This window comes from Silurus meridionalis, chromosome 17, assembly GCF_014805685.1.
Source record: "Silurus meridionalis isolate SWU-2019-XX chromosome 17, ASM1480568v1, whole genome shotgun sequence".
NCBI classification, from domain to species: Eukaryota; Metazoa; Chordata; class Actinopteri; order Siluriformes; family Siluridae; genus Silurus; species Silurus meridionalis.
In genome coordinates this window covers 9,252,375-9,271,694 of record NC_060900.1, presented here as the reverse complement: position 1 = coordinate 9,271,694, position 19,320 = coordinate 9,252,375, and the positions used below count along the sequence as shown (strand labels likewise).

Below are 19,320 nucleotides of genomic sequence, written 5' to 3'. Positions count from 1 at the left end.
CCCTTCTTTACTTAGATATACAATAAATAAATTATTTTTAATCAGTAAACTTTTGTTTTATTTTTGCCCAAAGTCTCAAATCAAACACCAAATCCGCCATGTTTTACACAATTTATCATCTGGGTGGCGTTTTGTGGGTTTTTCCCTCATAATGGTGACACGAACATAAATTACTGTCTTTATTGATCCTACAGATAAAAACAATACATCATTCATATCTGTAAAATGTCTATGATTATATATATTTATATATAAAAGCTTCTTGACTTGAAGAGGTGCACTTTCTCCGGTATCACCTCATTAACTGTCCGTGTGGAAACATAGCAAAGGCTCTTAATGCTGTCCACACATATCTGCACCGTTGTAGCTTTTATATTTAATCACTGTACATATGCTTATATATATATATATATATATATATATATATATATATATATATATATATATATATATATATATCACATGCTGTAAATATGCTACATATTTATCTGCACTATTTGCACGATTGCTAGGGTTAGGGTTAACCCTAACCCTTTTTTCACTTCTGGTAGATGCCAAACTGCATTTCGTTGCTGTGTACCTGTACTATGCAATGACAATGTTCTATCTATCTATCTATCTATCTATCTATCTATCTATCTATCTATCTATCTATCTATCTATCTATCTATCTATCTATCTGTCTGTCTGTCTGTCTGTCTGTCTGTCTGTCTGTCTGTCTGTCTGTCTGTCTGTCTGTCTGTCAAATATTAATATGATGTGAGGTCCAGTTAACAGCTAAAACGGGTAGAAGTAATAACTACTTTTTACTTAAGTCCATGTCCGAGCCAAGACTTCTTTACTTTCACTTAAGTAAAAAGGTATAGTCAGAACTTCAACTTTTACCCGAGTATTTTAAAACATGAGTATCTGTACTTCTACTTAAGTAATGGATGTGTGTACTTTTGCCACCTCTGGTGGGTTGAACAATGTCTAGTGGGTTGAACGATGTCAACCCCAACCTTATTTTACACTGAGTAAAAGGGGACAGAGAGGCATTGCATGTGTGGCGCCAGGAGGTGTAACTTGTTCCCAAAGATGAAAAATTCTAAAGTGAAATTTAATGCAAAAAAGCAAAAAAATCACATAAAAGCAAATAAATTCCATATACCAATACCCAAGTCTGCTTGAACTCCAGGTCTGGGGAAAGAAAAAAGAAACACATGACCTCTAAGCACGCTGATGACTGTTAAGTAATGATTCAGATCTTAGAACCCCTCAGAAAAAAAGAAATATATGGCAGCATTTTATAAGGCCACCTCCCAGCTGATCATCAGAGTGTTGAACACTAAAACAAACACACTAATGAAAATATGAAACACATGTTGTCTGTTAACACACGTGGTACAAAAATGCAGCACCAGAGCTTCAGTGACCCATAGACAACCCAGTACAATGGCTCTCGGGTTTCTCACTTCTTAATTACGAAAAGATAAAAACACAACATTACTATTTTAGCATTAAGTGGACAATATCTGACAGTTAACTGACTTACTGGCTTGAGCAGTTCACAGTGCACCGAGAAACCCAAAACAAGGAAGCAGGACGGTTTTAACCATATAATGGTTAGATTCCTCAGTCCACACTAAGAAAGTCAATCTATACTCATACATGTAAAGCTTTACCACTGAGCTTAACTCACAATTCATCTGCTGGTCCTGTCATCTGGAGAAAATCATGATCAAGATATTGTTTTCACTTTAGCAGAAATGATAAACAGCTGCACCAGAGGAAAGTAAACATACCAGTAGGAACCAGGAAGCATGGTAAGATTGGGGATTGTTTTGAGAAATGTGTTGGGACTGTTAAGACTGACAACATCATGCTTGGACATCATGCCTAAGCAGGAAACTTGCACATGCTACATGAATTACACAAACAATATTTATATAATAGAAATAACTGTTTCACAGCTAGAAAGGTATTTTGGCACCATTCAAAATAAATATATTTTCTTTCTGTTACATTTTACTTTACTGAATGTGCCAAAACTCCCACACAAAATCCCAAAATTGCCTATCTTAGAAAAATGCTATTGATCAGTAAAAACTGTTCATATAACTTCTTCTTAATCATGACCCAAATAAAGTGCCTTCTACACTTCATCCTGGCAACTTATATCTGTATGCACACCAAAATTGACATAACAATCTAAACTGTGCACTCTAATGTTTTGAATAAAGAACAGAAAAAGACCATTTACCATTATTCTGTTGTCTGGTGTTGAACAGAGTCTGCTGGTTCATAGAAAAAATGAAGCAATTCACTGGTTTCAAGAATCTATCAAACCTTGATCTACAACCTGACAACTCAGTACCACCCACCGTGCCATTAACAGCAAAATTAGGATTGCAGACATTGGCCTGATCAGGACGTCCCTGATGAACTGGATGGTCCCAAAGAGTACTTCCATGAATCACACTTTGCGGCGGCACATTTGCAGTGACAGATAAATCATGGGCATTACATGACTTCTCCATCTTGGGACCACTATCAATCACAGATCCAAAAACTTCAGGACTTTCACTATTAGACACCGAATTGTCAAAAGCCATTGAGCCATCATTGGAAACATCATCACCCACAGAAAACACACTCTCCTTACCAGTAGCCCCCACAACATCACATAAAGGGAGAAAATTCATACAAAAAAGTATATTACTGTGCAATACTTTGAGATGACCTGATACAGGGTGTTTTATCTTGTAAATGTGAGTCCTGGAATCCTGATCAACCACAGTATATACCACACCCTCCTACTTGTCTGAAAGTTTGCTTTTGCCACGCTCACTCATATTGGCTAACAGAGCCCTGTCCCCAACTTTGATGTTCACACCCTTATGCCTGTGATTGTACATCCTGGCCTGGCGAGACTGTTCTCTACCAGTGTTGGCCTCAGCAACAGCAAGAGCATCCTTCAAGTCTCGGTTCAGAGATACAACATACCTGGCAAGAGAGTCAGGTCATCCCTAAATACACTCTTAAAAATCATGTCAACCTGCAGTCTTGGCATATGACCAAACATTAAATAAAATGCAGCAAACTCTGTCGTCTCATATGCAGTACAACTGTACTAAAAAGTCAGTGTGTGAAGTATCTGGGGCCAATCATGCTTTGGTCTTGGCTCTATGGCCCCTATCATATTACCCAGTGTCTGATTAAACCTTTCAACAGAGCTATTACCCATTGGGTTGTTTGTGACATTTGTCTATCCCAGAAAAGTCAAACAAGTGTCTGAAGAGCTCGCAAAAATAATTCGCACCTTGGTCAGTGGATGGGTCTGGGAAACCATAATAACAGATATAGTTATCCGAATGCTTCTTCACCACTGATTTGGCAAACTGATCTGAACAATGAAAAGCATGTGCAAGCTTCGTAAAAAAGTCAGTGACGTCAACAGAACTATTCTAAGAGTACTTGGCTGTCCAAAAATCAATAAAAACTAATTCAAGCGAAGCAAAAGACTTAATCCTCTCCAGTAAAGGCTGACCTTCTGGTACTGGTGCCTTTGCAAGCACACAATGACACAAACTTTCACATACTCACAGACATCTCTTTCAATCCCTATCCAGTAAAAACGCTGACAGGTGAGACAGGTGAAGAGTGTGATACCTGCCTTGGTGTCCTGCCTCATCATGACAACCCCTCAAAATTTCGGTTCTGAGAGAAAAAGGCACCATATATTGGAATCTTTTGTGACGTCTTAAATGGTCTTTTCACCCACACGCCCACGTCTTGAGGGCCTGCGTTTAAGGTCAACATTGTGTTTCAACCTCTTCAAATGCTCATCCTTAAGCTGTCTGTCTCTCAGTTCTTGATGAGAGTATGGAGAAAGAGCATTAAAACCAATGTCAGGACAAATTCAGACAGAGGAGTAGCAAACAATTTTGCTCCCTAATCCCAATGAAGAAGGTTAGAAAAAACAGCAGCCACTTCTACATTTGAACAACTACCACACACATCCACACCCGAATTGACCTCCTGCCCATCACAGGCACCCGGCAAAACTTCCACACTGTCAACTACTCACTGACTGGCATTTGACAACTGGAAAGCATCTTGCATCTTGCACAGAGCTCTGACTCTGCTACCAACTTGACATAAGGTTCCCAAACTATGCGGTAGCCAACACGACCATCAACAAAAGGTTGCCTATTTAAAGTGTCAGCTATTGTGTTCTTTGGCCCACAAATATTTTTAATGTCAAATTCAAAGGTGGAAAGTATATGATCCCCAAATGAGTATGGGTTCACCCAAATGAGAATGGGTTCCCCTTTTGAGTCTGGTTCCTCTCAAGGTTTCTTCCTCATAACATCTAAGGGAGTTTTTCCTCATCAGGGATAAATGCACACCATTCACCTTGACTGTTGATTTCTGTAAAGCTGCTTTGAGACAATGTCTGTTGTGAAAAGCGCTATAGAAATAAACTTGACTTGACTTGAATTGAAAGTATAGCCACACACCTTTGTTCACAGGCATCAAGTCTCCATTTGGTGAAGATATGCGTCAGGGGATTATTATCTGTCTTAGCTGTGAACCGGTGCCCTTTAAGCCAATGGCTAACTGTATCACATACAGCCCAATTAAGTGCAATGAACTCAAGGTGATGTGCTGGATTTCTGGCTTGTGCCCTGGATAGTGATTTACTCGCAAACCCGATGAGTCAAGCTTTGCATTCTCCAGTACATAGTTGCGAAAGCACAGCACCCAACCCTTCAAATAAAGCATCAGTAGCTAGGATAAAGGGCCTGGAAAAGTCAGGGTGTGTGGGAAAGCAGAGCTGTCTTCAAAGCAGACAAAGCCACCTCACAGGCTGAAGGCCAATCATCAGGAGTAGGTTTTCTGAACGATGTAGCGCCTTTGTGACTCCCACCTCTACCTTTCTTCACACCACTAGTTAAAGCATAAAGTGGGTGTGCAAGGGATGAACAATTCTCAATGAAACATTGGTACCACATGACAAGACCAAGAAAAGATAGATTTTTTTTTTAACTGATTGAGTAACACAATCAGGGCACATTAAATCTGCAGAAGTAATCTTAGCAATCACGCCAACCTTTCCAGGATCTGTGGAGACACCGTCCTCCGAAATCAAGTGACCAAGAAACTCCACAGAGCGCCTTAATAAATTACATTTCTTTGTTTTTTTTATCTTTGGATTTCAAATTGTGTTTTTTAAACATTCCAAAAACCATTTCAAGCTCTTGTAATGCAATGTTTTTGTCAGGTGAAAAGACCATTATGTCATACAGGTGAACAATGAAACGAAATTCTGGTGGTTATACCACTCTCATCATTCGCATGAAACTAGCAGTTGAGTTATAATTGCCTTGTGGAAGACAGTTATGTTTGTGCAACCCTATTGGTGTAGTGAATGCAGAGTACTTCTTGTCGTCTTCATGTAATGGGGTATTGTAATATGCAAAAGTCAGATCCATTGTACTAAACAATGAATTGCCTCCAAGTGCTACAAGACAGTGTTCTTGATGAGGAAAGGGGTGTGCATCTTTCACATTATTTTTCTCTCCATCTCAGCCAGAGCCACTTCTGATGCTGTGAAGGGTGAACTCACTTAAAGGGTAAACAAAACAGTCTTTCTTCAAACAGACATATTCTATATACAAAACCCCTGACTTCACCGCAATCAAGAGAATGTCTTGAAAAAATTTACTCATATTCAAGAACTAGATCAGAGCTCTTTATCTTCCAGGGCCCAGAAACTTCACAAGACTCTTGATCAGTGGTCTTTATGCCACATTGTCTGAGCCTTCAGACATATCCATCTCAACCAATGACTCCTAAACAGTCGAACAAGCGAAAACCCAGACTCTGTTTTACACACATGATCCAACGCAATGCAAGGATAAACATTGGCCACTTTAGAGTTCCGCATAAGCGTCATTGGCTTGTCACTAGGATTGATCAACTTAAGTGGTATGCAGCCATCACCCTAAAGCAGAGTGACAACACGACCCACCAGAACATTTCTAGTGGCAGAAAAAAAGTCTAGATGGTTCCAACAAAACAGTACTGCCTAGTTGGCCACAGGATTTTACAGAAGGTTTACCCCAAACTAGGTGTTCTTGACCAGGCAAATGTTTTATTGCATGGTTAAGCGTTGCTGTACTGACAAGATCAGGACATGTCCATGATTGTACGGCAGCCAACATCGACAAGAACTCATCACACTCTCGATTATGTTTGCTGGGTGCAGAGATTAATTCTCAATATCTGTGTGATTTTTTCAGTCAGTGGACAATATGCTTAATGACATTTTGTTCCCAAAATTAGGTCATCTTTTTGACCTGGAACAACAAGACATGGGATAATAAAATAACAGCTATAAACATCCAGTTTAAGTTCAAGCATACTTTTTGAGAACACCGGTTTGCCACCACATCCAATTAAAACTACATCTGTGTCCTCCTCCTTAACTGCATCCAAAACATGATGTTCTCTCAGCTTACTGAAGACTGTGTCACTTAAGGCAATGGTCCCCAACCCCCGGGTCAATTGGTACCGGGCCGTACAGAAAGAATACATAACTTACATTATTTCTGTTTTATTTATTATCTGATTCTGAACAATGTTTTATTTTGAAAAATTAAGGGATTCTCTCCACCTCATCTGTCCATGACTTAGTCTTGATGCATGTCATGATGCCTCGGTCACATGTCTTACCTACATCCTATGCCTTCTTAAAGGGGCTGCTCCGGCCTCTAACACATAATACATTACCGCTAATTTCAAACCCCCAAAAATGAACAAACAACAACACAGTGGATTCACGTTTATTATTAGATTTAGGAAATACCAGTTTTTATGCCGGTCGTATCATTTTATTTTGTTGCATTTATCTGCCCCACCTTAAAGGCCAGTCCATGAAAGTATTGTTCGATATTAAACCGGTCCATGAAAATATTGTCCGACATTAAACCAGTCCGTGGCGCAAAAAAGGGGACCCCTGACTTAAGGTACAGGCCATAGAGCCAGTATCCAACATTGCTTTGACAGTGACTGAGTCATTATTAAGAACAGGAGTGTAGAAAAGTGTATCTGAACATGCAATGTGTTGTATATTCTGAAAAACAACTCTTTGCAAATTGGGACAAACGTCCTTAATGGAAAGAAATAAAGCTTTAAAGTCAGTATTAACATTGAGGGATTTTTCAGAATCACCCACACTTCCCCTCTCTGAATGCAGGTGACTCCTATCACTACATGTACCTGAGACAGGACGCAAAGTGAAGCCTTTTTAGTACAGAAACGTTTGGAATGACCAGCAGCATGACATTTAAAACACAAGTGATCAGATCTACAATGGTCAATAGTAGTATGTGTTGTGTCACTGCAAATACTACATCCCTTTTTTCCATGTGTTTTCCCAAATGACACATATGCAGGCTTTTTTTCTTTCTTTTTCTTTAAAACATCAAAAAGCTGCGCCAGCATATCAGCCATTCTATTCAAACCGGACAGCTCTACTGCATCGGGTTTAGGTTTACCAGGTCTGCTGGTTAAAGCATTATAGTACAGCCTCAGGACCAATATCAACATTTTCATATTTTTGTAAGGATATCTGAGCATTTTTACCAGCTGAATATGCATCAGTGCTTGCTCTGGACTTTTGTTCATGCTAGAAACTGTCTAAAAGCTCCTGGATATCCTTCGCCGTCCAGTTTTCTAACAGATGCATTTTGAAAACGCGTGCCAGTTCAGTAACTGGACAATTCCTCACAAACATCATTGCAACCTCAGATTTCAAATTGTTTATTCTTCCCCCTTGAGCTCCAAGATTTTCACTGCCAATATCCACTGCCTTGTTTAAATGAAGCAAATAATCCAAAGGATTCTAACCATGTTTAGGTAATGTGCTATCGAAATCAGCAAGCGGCTTACTAGAATAGGACACCTCACTGAAGTGTTGGTTAAGTATGCTATAGGTGATGTCAGGGTGATGTTTGCAGTCTAATGTAGAGTTACTATGCAAAGCTACCTTTACTATGTTTTTTGCCCTGCCCATTAGATGACTGATTATCTCATCAGCTTGTTCAGTGATATTGATGTTTCTCTTGCATAAAAAAAAGCTGCATCATTTTAACCCACTCTTACTCTACTTCTTCTTCTTCTTTTGGCTTCTCCCATTAGGGGTCACCACAGCGGATCATCCATCTACATACCCACCTGCCTCTTTCAAACCAACTACCTGCATGTCTTCCCTCACCACATCCATTAACCTCATCCTTAGCCTTCCTCTTTTTATCCTTCCTGGTGGCTCTATCCTTAGCATTCTCCTACCAATATAACCCATGTCCCTCCTCTGCACATGTCCAAACCATCTCAAGTTGCCTTTCTCACCTTGTCGCTTGTCTCCAAAACTTCCTACATGTGCTGTTCCTCTAATAAACTCATTCCATCCTCATCACTCCCAACGAAAACCTTAACATCTTCAGCTCTGATACCTCCAGCTCCACCTCCTGTCTTTTACTCAGTGCCACTGTCTCTAAACCATACAACATAGCAGCTCTTACCACAGTCCTATAAACTTTCCCTTTTACTCTTGCAGATACCCTTCTATCATAAAGCAATCCTGCCACTCTTCTCCACCCACTTCACCCTTCCTGCACTCTTTTCTTCTCTAACACACTCCCCATTACTTTGCACTGTTGACTCCAGTTACTTGAACAAGTCCACCTTCTCCATGCAATCTGCACCACTCCACTGCCTGCCCTCTCATTTACACACATGCACTCTGTCTTACTCCTACTGACTTTCATTCCCCTTTTCTCCAGTTCATACCTCCCCCTCTCCAGGCTCTTCTCAACCTGCTCCCTACTCACCACAAACCACAATATCATCTGCAAACATCATAGTCCAAAAAGACTCCTGTCTGACCTCGTCCATCAACCTGTCCATCACCACTGCAAAAAGGAAAGGACTCAGAGCCGATCCTTGATGCAGTTCAACCTTTACCTTGAACCAGTCTGTCGTTCCTACTGCACACTTCACTGCTCTCACACTGTCCTCATACATGTCCCACATACTTCTCTGACACACCTGACTTCTTTATACAATATCACAACTCTCTCGCCACCCTTTCGTACGTAAATATACAAACACACAATGCAACTCGGTCTGACCTTCTCTATACTTCTCCATCAACATTCTCAAAGAAAATAATTCGTCTGTGGTGCTCTTTCTAGGCATTAAACCATACTGTTGCCCGCACCTTTTCTCTCAGCTTGGCTTCCACTACTCTTTCCCATAACTACATGGTGTGACTGATCACCTTAATTCCACTGTAGTTACTGCAGGTCTGCACATCTCCCTTATTCTAAAAGATCGGTACCAGCACACACCTACTCCATTCCTCAGGCATCCTCTCACCTTTCAAAATCCTGTTAAACAATCTTGTTAGAAACACCACTGCCATCTCTCCTAAACATCTTAATGCTTCTACCAGTATGTCATCTGGTCTAACCAATTTTCCACTCTTCTTCCTCTTAATCGCTGCACTCACTTCCTCCTTACTAATCCTATCCACTTCCAGCTTCACCATCTCCACACCATCCAACCTGCTCTCTCTCTTGCTCTCATTTTTCTCATTCATCAGCTGCTCAAAATACTCCTCCATCTTCTCAACACACTCTTCTCTAGTCAACACATTTCAGAGGATTCCCTAAATCTCATACTATATTCTTCCTCCTTTTGTTTTCACCATCTTATTCTTCTTTTAGTTCTCACTCTCCTCCTCTTCTTCTTCACCTCCAAAACCATCCTACAGACCACCATTCGATGCTGTCTAGCTACACTGTCCCCTGATTCTCCAATCTCATTCAGGTTGCATCTCCTACATAGAACATGGTCCACCTGTGTGCACCTTCCTCCGCTCTTATACGTCACCCTATTCTCCTCCTTTTTACTTAAAATAAGTATTTACCACTGCCATGTCCATCCTTTTGGCAAAATCAACCACCATTTGCCCTTCCACATTCATTTCCTTAAGGCCATACCTACCCATCACCTCCTAATCTCCTCTTTTCCCCTCCCAGCATGCCTATTGAAGCCTGCCCCAATTACAAATCTTTCATTCCTAGGCACACTCTCCACCATTTCATCTATAATTTTTCTTTCAAGTTAATCTCACAACCCACTTGTGGAACATAGGCACTTGTTTTTCTATACACACAACACGTCAACCTTTCTCTGCTCCATCGTATCAGCTAACTCTTCCCCTTTACCAGTCATAGTACCAACATTTAAAGTACCAACCCTAACCTCCACTCTCCTACACTTCTCCTTTCCATGGTTTCTCTGTGGACATCTTTGACTTTTGATTGACAAAATTGGCATTTATCTGTACATACTTTTAGCACATATTCTAACAGCCAATCCAACACTTTCAGTAGCCTCTCCTCATGCTCTTCTAGGGTATGGACCAAAACAATGTGGCTGAATTGAGCCCCAGTAATCCCATTTGACATGCATATAAACTGGTAAAACCCTAGTGGACAGATGAATGCTGTTTTTACCCGGTCCTCTTCTGCCATCTCAATTTGATAGTAGCCACTACGCAATCAAAAACAGAACTATTTGCTTCCAGCCAGACAATTCAGAGCATCATCTATTTTAGGAGTGATATATTGATCAGGTATTGTTCTGAAATTCAATGTCTGGTAGTCTATATACATACAAATAGCTCTGTTCTTCTTTCAGGCAATAACTATGGGCAAGCCATAAAAGCTTCTAAATTTAGTTATGATGCTGGCAGCATATCTTTTGTATGTTGTCAATATCTGTGGGTGCAATATGCCTGGATCACACCTTAAATGGCCTGCAATCACTCAGCCGAATATTTGGCACCTCCCACATTCCACTCTTCAAGGAAAAACACATTTCCACATTCTGCTACCTTCATTCTAAGCCTGTTACAATATTCAACAGGAATAGGAGAATCACCAAACTTGAAAATGTGTGGATCTAACCTTTTGGAGACATATGAAGTACTAGGCATAACAGTAACTGTTTTAGTGGAAATGACCATAGCAAGTGTCAGACAGAATGCTAATGTTTTTAGAAGTCCAATTACATAACAGCAATCTAAAGTGGTTTAGACCAGTGGGAAAAGGAGACAGGCCGTCGAAGAATAAGTTGAAAGGAATAGTTAAGACTCCTTCCCTCTCCACTTGATCTGTCCCTCAACTGGTACAGGCACTCCAGTTTTAAGGAATGCTGACTGAATTCTCAGTGATGTTACTTGGTTTGATCCTGAATCAATCCTGACCAAGCAAGGTCAGGTGCTTAAAAACTTGCATTGGTTCCAATTATCACAGAACATTGCTAAGGACCTTGGGGTTCAGGACAGATCAAAGTGAGAATGTCTCTAGGTTACATATGTAGCCTAGTTCCTGATGAAACAAGATGCTGCGTCGCAACACTTTGGGTACTCTACTGCATTTTCCACGCTCTGAAATAATGTATGTAATTAGTCAAAAGGCTTACATAAGTAACCTAAAGACATTCTCTTTCAATAACCTGAGCTGTGTTGCAACGCTTTGGGAATGAGTGTCCAATCACACCAGACTGACCAGTCCCTGACTAGTGTGTATGGGCATGGCTAGGTTAAAGGACAGAGGGGCCAGGTGTTTTGCCCTGAGGTCCAGGTTGTAAAACCAGGCAAAGGTCAGCGGGGTGGACCAGCCCACAACATTGAAGATGTCTGAGCTCTGACCCTGAATGAAGCAGAGAGACCTGAGGACTCATAACAGGATGCAATGGCATCTATGATCCATCTGCTCAAAGTCTGCTTATTGAACAAGCAGTTGGTCAGACTTCCTCCAGGGACCCGTCATGTGGACGTTAGTGCCCACACCGGGCACAGCCGGTTCAGTTTCTCCTGGCCTGGGGCCTGAAATGGAGGGTAGAATACCTGTAACCTTACGAGTCTTGGGACGACCGAGGGCACCTTGCAGTTGTAACCTATTCTAGGGTACAAAAAGGCACTGGCCATACCAGGAGTAAACTCCAGAAAGGAGTGGGCCACAGAAAGGGCTTGCAGATCTCCAACTCTCTTGAAAGAGCAAATGGACAATAAGAACGCTGTTTTAATAGCGAGGTGCCAAGATGCCTCGGCCAGAGTCTCAAAGGGGGGCTTAGACAGAGCCTCCAACACGATGGCCAGGTCCCAGCACTTTAGGTCACACCAGGGGCCTCAGACTCCCAGTGCCAGAGAGAAAATGCATCATAATAGGGTATTTGCCCACAGACTGCCCCACCATGAGAACATACGCTGAAATGGTGAAAGCGTAGACTTAAAGGGTGGATGGAGCCAACCGTTTGGCGATTTATCCTTGGAGAAATTCCAGCACTAAAACAATCGGGCAGTTGACTGGATCCAAATGGTGGTGCTCACACCACATGCAGAACAGGCGCCATCTCCTGGCATACAACCTCCTCATGGAGGGAGCTCTGAAGTGGAGAATGGTCTGTAGCACCTCAGTGGAGAGACCAGAACCTTGTAGCTGTGCCGCCTTAAGAGCCACAGTCACAGACTCCACGACTCCATCGGGGTGAACTATGGCACCCCTGGCCTGGGGCCTGGTAGAGGAGATCCCCAGGGAGTGTGCTTGAGTAGTGCTACAAGGTCTGCAAACCATGGTTTGCCCAGCCATCTTGGATCTACAAGGAGGAGACGGACTCCATCCCTGCAAACTCTCTCCAGAACTCCAGAACAAGAAGGTGTAAAGGCGCAACCTCAGCCATGCCTAAACCATGGCATCCAGTAAAACTGGAGGAGTAAGGGAGAACCATAGGGGACAGTGCGATGACCTAAGTTGTGAATAGAATCCCCTGGGATTTGCCGAATTTCTCCCAAATCTGCGACATCACGTGAGGATGGACTCACCATTCCCCGGGTCTCAACTTCTGCCTTGACAGGGTGTCTGCTGCATCATTTAACCAGCCTGGGATGTAAGCTGCTTTCAAAGAGAGGCCCACAAGAGGATCAGCCTGTATAGGGGCCGTGAGCACAGACCTTTTTGATGGTTGATGTATGAGATTACCGAGGTGTTGTCAGATCAGATCAGCACATGGTGATCCCTGAGGTATGGGAGAAAATGCTTCAGTGCTAGAAGCATGGCCAGCATCTCTAGGCAATTGATGTGAAACAGTAAATGGGGACCTTCCTATAGACCTTGGTCTGAGCAGCCACTCATGACCGCTCCCCACCCCGTAAGGGACACATCCATTGTTAGCGTTACACGATGACTGGGAATACAGTGCCCTGAGATAGGAAAATGAGATCTATCCAAACATCTAAGGCATGTAAGGCTTTGGCACATGACCTTGACTGTACGGAGCGGGTTTCCCTTCCATGAGAACTCATGGGTCCTGAGCCACCACTGAAGGGCTAAAAAAAGGGGTAAATAGAGAAAGCACACCCTTCCTGGCATTCAGCCGAAACCACAAAGTTTTTATGTGAGCTTACTGCTCTGATCAAGCTAATATTAACCAGTTATCAATACAGTTAAGGATGTGGGTGCCCTGAGGTCTCAGAGAGTGAAGGTGCAGGGTGAAAGCCCAAGGCCAAAAAGAAGAACCTAATACACTGCTCTCATGGACCACTAAGAGACCAGGTGGTACCCGAAGAGGATGTTTGCTGGAGCTGGCCGTGCCCTGATACACATTCCATGGCAGGGTTAACAGACCAGATCCTGAGGGACCCGGGACAGAGTGGGCACCGAGTAAATGCAGTCACATACGAGCACAGTGCTCGCCGCCCGCTCCCTAGAGAACTGACTTGGTGTGCTCTGCTCCCAAGCAAGCCACACACAGCCAGAAAGTGTGCTTCACCTTCTTGCTTTCATATTTTTGGACTGTACATTTTTGAATTAGTCTGAATGGGCAAGTGTATAATGCGGAAACATTCCTGTTGATACCACTGGTGAGTGGGCTGATTAACCCCACGAACCTGGTTTGAACTGGCAGGTGAAAAAACACGTGATAATTGTCGCTGGAAAGTTTTGGCTAGCAAAATGACTCTGTGTAGTAGTGATGGGGTGCCGCTGTCGAGTCCCGGGTTTGTGTTGTTTTGTTGTTTTGTTGTTATATGTTGTTGTGTGACAAGTTGAATGCCTGATGACGGATTTGTTGTTGTCAAAGGGTGTGTAAGTGTGTGATGATTAAAAGTGTGTAAGGATAGACAAATACCTTCATGATCCCAGACCCCGAGAACTGCCCTGCAACTTCATGCGGCCAGACCCCAAGAACGGCCATGCAACAAAACAATAAACTTTCTAACTTTCTTTCCCCCCCGGGGGAGATGGCCAGGGGGGTATTCCAGAAAGCAGGTTATGTGACATACCTGGGTATGTTTAAGGGTAAGTTCGTGGATAACCTCAACTTTCGGTTCCAAAAACGGAGGTAACTTTCTGGGTATGTATGTAACCATAGCAACTGACTCTCTAAAGATAACCTGCTCGGGAGCAGGTTATGTTTCAGTGTAACTTTGGCGTGCCCTTTTGATGAGGATCCTTTGGACGTAGAAGCACAAATTATACAAGGTTTTTTTTGTCGGGAGAGGGTTATAACACCGCGTATTGATGTGTTTGCATACCCTAATGAATATTTGAAAGAGCGTTATCGTTTCTCAAAAGATTCGTTAGTTTATTTAACACGTCTTTTAAAACCGCATATCGCAAATGTGACAAACCGTGTGGGCGATTCAGAGCGTGTGGGAAAGGCAACTGTGTGTAGAGCCGTTCGTACAGTATGTCTGGCACACATACATTATATATATATATATATATATATATATATATATATATATATATATATATATATTTAATATTTAGTCATATTATTTATATCTATACATGTATTCATTATGCGCACACACACTTCCATAACTTTCTGTTTCAGGGTTTCCAAATGTAATTGGGTGCATTGATGGCACTCACATTCCTATTAAAGCTCCACCAATAAATGAGGGAGACTGTGTATCAGTGTGCAGGTAACAACTTAATTTTTTCCCTTCTTAAAATCATTAAAGTCATTACTTTTTCCACTAACTAGGTAATATGTGAGGCAACCCAAATCATTACCAATGTCGAGGCAAAATGGCCAGGATCTGTGCATGATGCCAGAATTTACCAGACATTTCAGCAGGGTATGTTTTGCTTCATACAATTGTTTTTTTTTTCCTTTTTACTATATTTGTGTTGTACATTTTGCACCCAAGATGGCGGCGCATCTTGGGAGCAAAATGTACAACACAAATATAGTAAATATATGGTGGCGCAGTTTGCACCCAAGATGGCGGCGCGAGCACATCGCGAGGCTCAGGGTCTCTCCAGAATCTGCAATTTTGCGGTATTTCTGTTGCTCATATCGGGTCTGTTCGTGCAGAACAGCTGTGCACATACATCGTACACCCGACGTGAGCTTTTGGATATTGGTTTACGACTTCCTGACAGTTTTATGGACAACCTTCATCTCCTTCCTGAGATCACCAGAGCACCCGAGGCAGCTCACTCTACACGGCCGGGCGGAAGTGCTCGCAGACGGCGTCGAGATCGTAAACAAAGGCGGGGGAAGCGTGGTGGAGTGAAAGCTAAGCTAAAGCTAACACCACACCGGCTCTCTTTACCCAGCATCTTCCTCGCCAATGTTCGGTCGCTGGTGAACAAAATGGAGGAGATTCGACTCAGCATCACACACAGCATGAAACTTCAGAACTGTAATGTCATGATTTTCACGGAAACATGGCTACACAGCGGCATCCCGGACAACGCTATTGAGCTAGCGGACGACACACACTCGGGCGGATAGGACATTAGATGGCTCCGGTAAGACCAGAGGCGGTGGACTGTGCATTTATGTCAACAAAGCTTGGTGCACGAACTCTGTTATTGTCAAGAGTCATTGTTCAGCTAACCTGTAGTTTCTCATGGTTAAATGTAGACCGTTTTATCTACCGCGGGAGTTCACTTCCACCATTATTACTGCTGCTTACATTCCCCCTGATGCTGATGCTAAGCTCGCTATGAAAGAACTTTATGCGGCCATCAGTAAACAACAGACTGTTCACCCGGAAGCTGCGTTTATTGTTGCGGGAGATTTTAATCACTCAAACTTAAAGGCAGTTCTTCCAAAATTTCATCAGCATGTTTCATGTCACACCAGAGGGAACAAGACTTTAGACCATGTACACACAAACATGGCTGGAGCTTACGTTGCAACCCCCCTCCCCCACCTGGGACAGTCAGATCAGCTTTCTTTGTTTCTCACCCCTAAATATGCACCCCTCATCAACCGGGTAAAGCCATCAGTGAGAACCATCAAGGTGTGGCCCACAGACGCAGATTTCACACTTCAGGAAAGGTTTCTACACACAGACTGGAGTACATTTGCTTCTCAGGCCACCAGTGACTCTCACACAGACATTGACTGACAACAAAGAAACTGCCACAAAGCTCAAACTCTCGGCTGATCACTCTCCAATCAAACTCTCCTCCACAGATGTCTGCAATGCACTGAGCCGGATCAGTGCTCACAAAGCCGCTGGACCAGACAACATCCCTGGTCGCGTACTTAGGGCATGTGCTGAGCAGCTCGCTGGGGTCTTTACTGACATTTTCAACCTGTCTCTTGCCCAAGCAGCTGTTCCCACTTGCTTTAAATGTACCTCCATTGTGCCAGTGCCTAAACACTCTAACCCAACGTGCTTGAACGACTACCGCCCTGTAGCACTGACACCCATTGTCATGAAGTGCTTTGAGCGGCTGGTCCTGGCACACCTGAAGGACTCTCTGCCAACCACATTTGACTCCCACCAGTTTGCCTACCGAAGCAATAGAAGCACAGAAGATGCAGTTTCCATGGCATTGCACTCTGTGCTCACACACTTGGACAATAAGAACACCTATGCACGTATGCTGTTTGTTGACTTCAGCTCAGCATTCAATACCATCATTCCATCCAAGCTAATATGCAAACTCCTAGATCTGGGCATTAACACCTCCACCTGCAACTGGGTCATGGACTTTCTGACCAAAAGACCCCAGCAGGTTCGATCTGGCTCCATTTGCTCCAACACCATCACACTCAACACTGGTGTACCACAGGGCTGTGTGCTGAGCCCCTTCCTCTACTCCCTCTTCACCTCCGACTGCAAGTTTGCAGATGACACTACCGTGATTGGTCTCATCACCAACAATGATGAGACTGCCTACAGGGAGGAGATCCAGCACCTAGCCACATGGTGCAACAACAATAACCTGCTCCTTAACACCTCCAAGACAAAGGAGCTTATTGTGGACTTCAGGAAGGAGGCAAGAGGTACACATGACACCACCCACATCAACGGGATGGCTGTTGAGCGTGTCTCCAGTTTCAAGTTCCTGGGGATCCACATCTCGGCAGACCTGTCTTGGAACATCAACACCTCCAGCCTGGTCAAGAAGGCTCACCAGCGTCTCTTTTTCCTGAGGACACTTAAAAAAAATTAGCTCTCCTCGGATATCCTGGTGAACTTCTACCGCTGCGCAGTAGAGAGCATCCTGACCAGCTGTGTCACAGTCTTGTATGGGAGCTGCTCTGCTGCAGAGCGTAAGGCACTGCAGCGGTGGTGAAAACTGCCCAGCGCATCACAGGGACTCCACTCCCAGCCATGGAGGACATCCAAAAACGCTGTCTGCGTCGAGCTCGCAGCATTCTTAAGGACTCCTCTCATCCCGCCCACAGACTGTTCACTCTTCTGCCCTCTGGCAGGAGTTTCAGGTGCCTCCGGACCAGGACCAGCAGACTAAAGAACAGCTTTTTTCCTAGAGCTGTCTCTTTAGTGAACTCTGACACTCACTGATACACTACTACATTCCCCCCACACCTCACACTCTTTGCTAATGGACTCTCTGAACAAAAACTTATGCTCACCAAGACACTGATCATTTCTCACCTCACACTTTGTTGTTGCACGGACTGTTTACACAAACCTTGCTCATTTGCACACTGCTCTTTTTTTTATTGCTGCTCACCATAAACTTATCACCACTGTACATATACCTGTTCTCTGTTTATAGTCACAGCAATATTATTATGTCCACCGCTTACATCCTTCTGTAAATCTCTGTGTATAGTAATAGGCATCTGTATAGCATGTTCATAATACATTTATATATATACATCTGTATATTATTGTTCATAGTACATATATACTCATCTGTAATTATATTTATATTTATAGTACATATATATACACTACTCTGTATATTGTGTTTTACATATATAACATATATTCATCTGTATACAACATTTATAGTACATATTCATCTTTTAATTACTGTTTATAGTCTTTATTTTATTTAACTGTAAATTCATGTTAAATCTATATATCCTGCACTTGCTGTTATTGCACTCTGGTTAGACCCAAACTGCATTTCGTTGCATTGTACTTGTACATGTGTAATGACAATAAAGTTGAATCTAATCTAATCTAATCTAATCTACATTTCAATCATTACAGGACAGTACAATGGTTACTTGCTGGGGGACAGAGGATACCCTTGTCTGCCCTATTTAATGACACCCTACCCTGAACCTGAGCCTGGACCACAGACACGGTTTAACCTGCCTCACAGCCGAACACGGGCCAAGGTGGAGATGACTATAGGGATCCTCAAATCTCGGTTTCAGTGTCTGCGTGGGCTCCGGGTTAGTCCAGAGAGGGCATGCGACATTATAGTGGCTTGTGTTGTGCTTCACAATATTGCCACTATAAGAGGAGAGAGCCACCCTCCTTGCATTGAGGAAGATGGTCCAGAGGAACACCTTCAGATTTTAGAGGCCAACAGAGACGGAAGAATTTTGAGAGACAGGATCTGTCAAAATCACTTTTATTATTTTTTTGCACTGGTCTGCCAGGTAGTTTATTTCTTTATTTCCTGAAAAACAATAAAAGTAAAATTCAATAAAATATTTATTTATATTGCTTTACACATACATACACACGCACACGCACACACACACACACACACACACACACACACACACATCACTTTTAACATGCAACAGATTCATATTCAAAGTTCTCACCTTAAGGCGATGCTCCAGTAATTCAATTTCAAGTGCTGCTTTTTTAATGAGGAGTCTTTTCTCTTCCATTTGAAGCTGTATAAGGTCCATCTCCATGTCACTTTTTCTTATTTGTTTTTGAAGATGGACCTTATACAGCTCAACAAATCACTTACAACTGTGACAGACTGTGTTCTTTCTGGAGGGTCCAAT

At 42.7% G+C, this 19,320-nt stretch overlaps 1 long non-coding RNA gene across 1 annotated transcript; it reads left to right on the top strand.

Annotated features, from left to right (window-relative positions):
- Window positions 1-14,372: 14,372 nt before the first annotated feature.
- On the top strand, window positions 14,373-18,856 carry LOC124400172. Its single transcript, XR_006928332.1, has 3 exons — window positions 14,373-14,472; window positions 14,959-15,205; window positions 18,560-18,856. It is a non-coding gene; the product is annotated as an uncharacterized LOC124400172 (long non-coding RNA).
- Window positions 18,857-19,320: the final 464 nt, after the last annotated feature.